This window comes from Sinocyclocheilus grahami, unplaced genomic scaffold (assembly GCF_001515645.1).
Source record: "Sinocyclocheilus grahami isolate Dianchi unplaced genomic scaffold, SAMN03320097.WGS_v1.1 scaffold271.1, whole genome shotgun sequence".
Lineage (NCBI taxonomy): Eukaryota > Metazoa > Chordata > Actinopteri > Cypriniformes > Cyprinidae > Sinocyclocheilus > Sinocyclocheilus grahami.
Genome location: NW_015505450.1, coordinates 552,479 through 559,755, shown reverse-complemented (window position 1 = coordinate 559,755; position 7,277 = coordinate 552,479).

The following is a 7,277-nucleotide window of genomic DNA, read 5'->3' as shown; positions in this document are numbered from 1 at the left end:
TGTGTGTGTGTGTGTGTGAGTGTGTGAGTGTGTGAGTGTGTGCGCCTGTCAGATTCAGCTCATCCACCTCTTAATTGACTCTGGCTCTGCTGTCTCCATCTCTGAGGATTGTGACCTTTACGAAAACCGCTGGTCGAGAGCTCAGCGGATCTTTTCTGGATAGGTGAGATGTGAAGATGAGACAATTAACACACACACACACACACTCATGTCATGAGCGGCTGACAGCTGAATGCTCTGCCAAGCTTCTGTCTGGCTCTTTTTTTCCTGGACACCTCGACATGGCCGGCTGATTTATTCTCCTGTATCATTTAGTTCAATTAAATATATTGTACTGGAACGAGTCCCGCGGGCTCATTCTATCACCCAGCGCTAATTATTCTCAATAACAGCGTCCTGACCATGACACTGCCTACTCACTGGACTGCTAAACAGCATGAAGACTCGTCCAAATGACAGAAGGAGAGACGAGGAGAGACAGACAGGCCTGCGTGAAGAGATGTGGCTGTTTCTCATCAGACCTTGTAATTTACAACACAGCGATGCTTGATGCTTTTCATGGACATCAGCCACTGAAAACACATTAGAGCTTGCTGTGTATCTGCTCTCTACATAGGGAGCTAAGACTGCATCCTAACAGAAATGGAAGCTCATAAGTGATTCATTTGAAGCACGTGAACAACATGATAGACTCGACTCACAATGGGTTTCAATGCTAACAATAACAATCTAATCAGAATAAAAATACTCTTCTGGCTATCTGAATTTTATTTTATTTATTATTTTTCTGTGGCTCTTTCTTTTTGCAGTTTACATTGATACACCAGTAGGTGGCGACTGTCTTTATGACTGATTCATTGACTCATTCATTCAAACGATTCACTCAAAGCACTGATTCAGTCACGTGTGTTGTTCGGAGATGCGATGTGTTTTCGTTGGCGGGGCAAAAACAGACAGAAACTGTGAATACCATGTCTAAAATGTCAGTTACTCAGTCAAAACTGATATATTATTGAACTGTTCTATAGAAACAATATAATAGTGGCGACTGTGAGTGAAAACTAATAAAAACTTCGGGAACAAGCACTCTTGCTCGTGTGAAATTGCTTAAATAACGACAGATAACCTGTTTATTTTATCAGAAACTAGTTATTTTATATGTCAGTCTGCAATCTTTTTCTTCTCATATGTTAAAATAATTTCATTTCATATCAATATTCAATGTCAGCATATTTTCTTGGTACTGTAGTGTAGTATAATGTGGAATAACACTTGACTGTGTTGAATGTGTAGCGTAAATCTTAAAAGTAGCCCATATTTATAAAAACAATATTTGCAGGTAATATATTATTAATGAAATAAAAGGTCACCTAAGTGACTTAAAGAGAGTCACTTTCATGACTGTTTCGTAACACACTTAAGTAGACTTGTAAGAAGTGCACTTTGTAATAATGTCAAATTAAAAGATTTAAAGTACATTTTAAATCATGTTTTAATAATCTTTTGTCATGCATTAAAGTTGTACACTTATTTTGATGTGTTGACTAACATATTAAAGCACATGGAAAGTACTTGATTATTTTTTCAACTGTGTTATTTGATATTACATTTAAAGTTACTTAATATATTTTAAATGAACTGCATGCAACTGCATCATACAAATATATTGGAAAAACATGACATACATGTTTTAATAGAAATGACATTAAAGTATAATTGATTTGATTATAAATGCCTGTCAGCGCATTCATGAGTAACTTTAACCATATTTCAAAGACAATAGAATTTATTGTGAAATTACGTATAAAGATGTTCTGAAGTCCTACTTAAGTGGGTCAAAAAGCAAATACATTTTATTTAATTGTAAATAACATAATACATTTAAAGTTACTTAATATATTTTAAATGAACTGCATGCAACTGCATCATACAAATATATTGGAAAAACATGACATACATGTTTTAATAGAAATGACATTAAAGTATAATTGATTTGATTATAAATGCCTGTCAGCGCATTCATGAGTAACTTTAACCATATTTCAAAGACAATAGAAGTTATTGTGAAATTACGTATTATTACATTTTATTTAATTGTAAATAACATACAATTAAGTGTCTGAAAGCATTGCATGTTCACACTTAAGTTTATTCTTTTAAAGTATATTTTTCTGTCATTTTGAAAGTGTACTTCTTTTTCACAAGGCAATGTGCATCCAGCTGGTCATAACAAAATAAACATCAGACAATTCGGGTTTATGTTTCTGTAAACAGGCTGAGCTGACTGTACATTATTATTTACATAGTAGACAAAAATAGTAATCTATTTTAATTTTTTATAGCATTAAATGAAATATATTTATAATCAATATCTGTCTTGTCCACCATCCTAGATTTTTTCTTTTTGGGTTTATTTTCTACTTTCGTGCTGCCTGAAGCTGCTTTAGATTTAGGCTAGAATGAGGGATCTTATTAGGCGTCTCACCAGGTTTTGGAGCAGAGCTAATAAATGGGCTCCAGCACAGTCGGTACCGATTAAGCTTCAGACTATTTCATATGGCATACTGTATGCATGAAATGATCTGTAAGTGCTCCAATTCTGCTCTCCGAGAAGAAGGATCTACAGAGAAGTGTAGAAAAATGAAAAGTGCATATTAAGGCTGATCCAGCGATTGAGCACATAATGTCCTCTGAGAAAATGAGCCGCTGTGGCCATATTTTGTCGGTGGCGTGTTTGAGTGAAATTGAGCAAGCAACATAAAAATCTCTGCTCTTATCTACAGATGTCATGAGATAAATAGTTTAGCCTGTGAGGGAAGGTTAATGAGCCTCGCGTTCATCAGGCAGGCAGGTCATCTTTGCCAGCTGGTATGTGGCCCGAACGAACGCTCTTCTGCTCCTGGAGTCTCAGCCAACGCCATCCATCATCCTCAGTGTCTAATCATCCTTCCGACAACGACGCTTACATGGAGTCGGCGAGATCCGCTCTCTCGCTTAGACAAGCCACAAGGAAATTACTTATTTATCATTCACAGGCCAGTGATTGCAGGGCACGCTCTGTCTCACACACACACACACACACACACACACACACACACACAGTTAAATGGAGTTGAAGAGCACTTTCCTTTTTTATACTCCATAGCAGTAGAATATAAAATTGCAATGACGATAAAGTTGTCATGGTGATTTTCTCTGGATAATAGGATCCTGCTGGAGACTCATGATTTGATCTTCACTGACCATTTCATATAGTTCACTGCTCTTAAACGGCTTCCAGATAAGTTTACATGTCCTTGGCCACCAAATCAGTCACTACTCTTCCTACTAAACCCGGAAATCACAGTCTTTCCACTGTCTGGTGGAACTTTTTTTGTACAATATAGTGACTTTTTCAGTTGACAGCAGCTTAGATTAAGTCCAAGCTGTACAGTTTTACCATTCATTCTGTCCCTGGGTATCGAACCCATGACCTTGCTGTTGCTAGCACCATGATCTTCATATACATTTATCAGTTCTTGCTTTTTGCATGGGAATTGAACCCATGACCTACTGTTGCTAACGCCATGATCTACATTTACATTTATGAGTTCTTGGTTTTTGCCTGGGTATTGAACCCATGACTTTGTTGTTGCTAGCACCATGATCTACATTTAGATTTATCAGTTCTTGTTTTTCTTTGGGAATCAACCCCATGACCTTTTGTTGCTAGTGCCATGAACTACTCTTTGAATTACTAGAAGGCACCTTAATTGTGTGTTTGATTGTATTCACAAATGAATTAAAAACAACTGTGATCACACTGACTGCTAACAAACATTAATGCACCCGTCTTCATCAATGCACATATTCCAATTTGATGCCACAACATTAGTTTTGACATTGTGGCTTGTTTATCTCATGCAACTTCAATGTTACAGACATGAGCATTAATGGTTGTGAATGCATGTGAACCGATATTGCTCGTTTTTCTGCAGTTTATTTATGTAGTCTTGCTGCTTTCAGTTGCTGTCTCATTTAAGATACTCTATGTGTGGCTCAAAATAATCAGTTATTTGACATATTTCCCACAAAAAAAGGGCTAGACTTGATTTTATGTAGTGGGCTCTGGATTATAAAAAGTGGGTTACATGACAGATTGGAGCAGGTGTTTGGAGGGAAGAGGCTGAAAAAGTTGTGACGTCAGATAGACAAGAAACGTCATTTTAGAAGCGCTGTAGTTGTAACACATTGATGAAAGAATATTTGCAATAACTCACCAATTAATAAAGCCCAATAAGACCAGAAATGCACATTTCTGTACAGTGTAGCTCACCATGGCCTGGCGATTGTTTTTGACAGTAACTCAGCTCAATCTGTTCGCTAACACAAGTGGAGGCCACTATTGGTGGAGTAATAATGGAAACAAAGACTAGAAGAGCACTATGAAGATAGCACTGCTTTTACAAACACTTTCTATATGCTGAAAATCAAATGAAGGCTATTTCTCCTTAACGAGTTCTTTCTACTGCAAACTCACAAAAAAAAGCCAAATTAATCACCTTAATAAATAAGAATCAATGCTTAATTAAAAGACAAACCAGGTATTGATATATCACAAAGATAAGTCACCCAGGCGGGACATTAAAACACGAGCAAACGCTCAATACATAATTAATATGATCCGAGGAGAGTCTGCCGACCCTCAGAATTCCCTGTGTTTACATTTGATCATTCTTCATTTAAATAATTATGTTTCGTAGTTTCTTATTATTTTGTTTCTTTTTTTTTGTTTTTACTTCGTTGTTACAAAACAGGTTTAAGTACTTTGGTATGTTAATTGTATAAAACATACATTTGTTTCTGTTAATCTGTAGAATGTTGCTACCATTATTATTATTTATTTTCTACAGTAAGGTTCTGGCAAACACATGTGTATTGATTTATTTACCAGTTTATCTATCAATTTAAAAAATAACTATATTGCAACCAATAAAATAGACTCCAAACACTCTACTGACTGAAAGCCGGTCCTCGGTGCTCTGAGAACTGCACCTGCGGCTCTAGCACAAATTTATGTTGCTAGTTTAATGTCAGATCAGTTGTTTACGCACAAGTGCTGGATGGTGAAATGGAGCATCCAGGAGCAGGTGAACCTCATGCATCAGAGCTGTATTCATCAGATCAATCATTTGTACTGTTTTGCTGAGTGGAAGCAATATCTAAATGGCATAAACTGGCATTGATACCATACTGTTTAAACATGAACAAACACTGACATACTGTACAACAAGTTACTGTAGAACACAGCTACAAAGTACAGAATGAAAAAGACTGGGGTGTTATTTGACTATTGAAGTGAATGCATGTTATATGCATTTGTATGCAGACACGCCCGTTGATTTGAAAACTTACTTGGGATTTGGGCAATTAGTTTTCTTGCTTCAATCGGTCTCAGAAAGCCAGCTAGATCCTCTTCTTTCAGAAACTGTAGGTCACACCTAGGCTTTTCAAACCCTATATGGCTAGAATTGAAGTAGTTGGGCTTGGGAACAAATCCTTAACAAACTGCACAAATGCATCCATTGCTGTTAGCAGAGGAGAGAAAAGTTCGTTTTTTACAGATTAACAATGCTGTGCTTGAGAGTAATGACTTGTACTCCCCTAAAACTATATTCATTTAAGGGATAATAATCCAGACACTCTTCAGCATTTACACAAATTATGTCCTTTGTTGCAGCAAAATCTCATCCAGTCCATAATCAGACAAATACAATGAAGAGTGGGGAGTCACTTCATCATCTTTAACGAAAATCAGCTCAATCTGTCCAAATTGCAAAGTAGATTATTCCAGAGTCTGGTTTATTTAGCATGCTTGTCTCAACAGCTTTGTGCACAGCATGACTGTACAAATGAGAAGTGCATGTGGTCAAGCCAACGCTTTTAAGCTTTGGTGAAAAATACATTTTTATATTTCTCACGCCCGCGCGTGCAGGGCACGCGCTCTCTCTCACACACACACACACACACACACACACACACACACACACACACACACACACAGTTAAATGGAGTTGAAGAGCACTTTCCTTTTTTATACTCCATAGCAGTAGAATATAAAATTGCAATGACGATAAAGTTGTCATGGTGATTTTCTCTGGATAATAGGATCCTGCTGGAGACTCATGATTTGATCTTCACTGACCATTTCATATAGTTCACTGCTCTTAAACGGCTTCCAGATAAGTTTACATGTCCTTGGCCACCAAATCAGTCACTACTCTTCCTACTAAACCCGGAAATCACAGTCTTTCCACTGTCTGGTGGAACTTTTTTTGTACAATATAGTGACTTTTTCAGTTGACAGCAGCTTAGATTAAGTCCAAGCTGTACAGTTTTACCATTCATTCTGTCCCTGGGTATCGAACCCATGACCTTGCTGTTGCTAGCACCATGATCTTCATATACATTTATCAGTTCTTGCTTTTTGCATGGGAATTGAACCCATGACCTACTGTTGCTAACGCCATGATCTACATTTACATTTATCAGTTCTTGGTTTTTGCCTGGGTATTGAACCCATGACTTTGTTGTTGCTAGCACCATGATCTACATTTAGATTTATCAGTTCTTGTTTTTCTTTGGGAATCAACCCCATGACCTTTTGTTGCTAGTGCCATGAACTACTCTTTGAATTACTAGAAGGCACCTTAATTGTGTGTTTGATTGTATTCACAAATGAATTAAAAACAACTGTGATCACACTGACTGCTAACAAACATTAATGCACCCGTCTTCATCAATGCACATATTCCAATTTGATGCCACAACATTAGTTTTGACATTGTGGCTTGTTTATCTCATGCAACTTCAATGTTACAGACATGAGCATTAATGGTTGTGAATGCATGTGAACCGATATTGCTCGTTTTTCTGCAGTTTATTTATGTAGTCTTGCTGCTTTCAGTTGCTGTCTCATTTAAGATACTCTATGTGTGGCTCAAAATAATCAGTTATTTGACATATTTCCCACAAAAAAAGGGCTAGACTTGATTTGCTGTAGTGGGCTCTGGATTATAAAAAGTGGGTTACATGACAGATTGGAGCAGGTGTTTGGAGGGAAGAGGCTGAAAAAGTTGTGACGTCAGATAGACAAGAAACGTCATTTTAGAAGCGCTGTAGTTGTAACACATTGATGAAAGAATATTTGCAATAACTCACCAATTAATAAAGCCCAATAAGACCAGAAATGCACATTTCTGTACAGTGTAGCTCACCATGGCCTGGCGATTGTTTTT